Here is a 1,415-nt window from a genome sequence, read left to right as displayed (position 1 = left end):
CAGAGACATTCAGAGACACCCAGGGACACCCAGGGACACTCAGACACCCAGGAACAGACAGGGACACCCAGGGACACCCAGGGCTGAGGTCCCTCTCAGCTGGGGCTCCTCTCCAGGCTGAGCAGCCCCAGCTCCCTCAGCCTTTCCTGGGCAGGGACCCTCCAGGCCCTTCAGCATCTCTGTCACCCTGCAGGAGCTCCCTGTCCCCGCTGTGCTGAGGGTGCCAGAGCTGGGCACAGCACTGCGGAGGCTCAGCACGGCCTGGAGCACTCCCTGACCTGCTGGGAATGCTCTTCCTCACCCAGCGCAGTATTTTGTTGGCCTTCTTGGCCTCCAGGTCACAGTGCTGGCTCAGAGACGGGCTGTTTTTCATTTCTGAGGAGTCATCTGGATCCTCAGGATTGAATTTTGCATGCGTAGGGCAAGAGCAATTTGCTGTTCGTGGTTTCACTGCCAGGTTTTCAGGTATTGACAGCTTAAATCTCTGCTTCTGCAAAGAGTTCACATTTCTTTTTGCTGTGGGTATTTTAGTCCCAGGGATTTTTGTTCACTTGGATTTTATGTATACATATACATGTTGCATATACAATTAATTTTTAAATTAATTTCTCCTATTTCTGGCAGCAAATAAAACATTATTTAGCTAAATAAAACACTATTTAACCACAATTACAAATGGCTGTAGTAATTCCCCTCAGATATTGTGAGCATCATTCCCAAAATATGAAGGACATGGAATTGTTGGAGGAAGTCTAATGGGAACATCAATATCACTAAAAGGGCTGGGAGAGTTGGGAATATTCAGCCTGGAGAAGAGCAGGATCTAAAAGGGGCTCCAGGGAGATGGAGAGGGACTCTTCATCACGAACTGTAGTGATAGGACAAGGGGTAATGGGTACAAATTGACAGAATGAAAAGTGAGGTCACCTGTTAGGAAGAAATTCGTCCCTGTGAGGGTGGGGAGGCCCTGGCACAGGCAGCCCCTGGATCCCTGGAAGTGTCCAAGGCCGGGCTGGACAAGCCTTGGGTGATCTGGTCCAGTGGGAGATGTCTCTGCCCAGGGCAGGAGGGTTAAGCATAAATAACCTTTAAGGTCCGTCCCAACCCCTGAAGATCCCACGATTCCACATTCACTCAGAGACTTTAACGACCCAGAAGCGGCAAGCGCGTGGGTGTGGCATTCAGGCAAAGATGGCTTTGGGGATGAAAAAATCACCTGCATCATTTTGGGGCCAAAATTCCCCTTTTCCTTCCCCTCCTTTTCCCTTTTTTCACTTTCTTGAGCCCTTTTCCCGGTGGGCGTGGCCAGGATAATGAGAGGCGTGGTTTAATGGGCGTGGTCATAGGGTTTAGATGAGTGATTAAATATTCAGGGCGTGGTCAAGACGGGGGCGTGGTCACCGCGCCCTCTGCCC

This window comes from Geospiza fortis, unplaced genomic scaffold (assembly GCF_000277835.1).
Source record: "Geospiza fortis unplaced genomic scaffold, GeoFor_1.0 scaffold313, whole genome shotgun sequence".
NCBI lineage: Eukaryota > Metazoa > Chordata > Aves > Passeriformes > Thraupidae > Geospiza > Geospiza fortis.
This window is presented reverse-complemented; position numbering follows the sequence as displayed.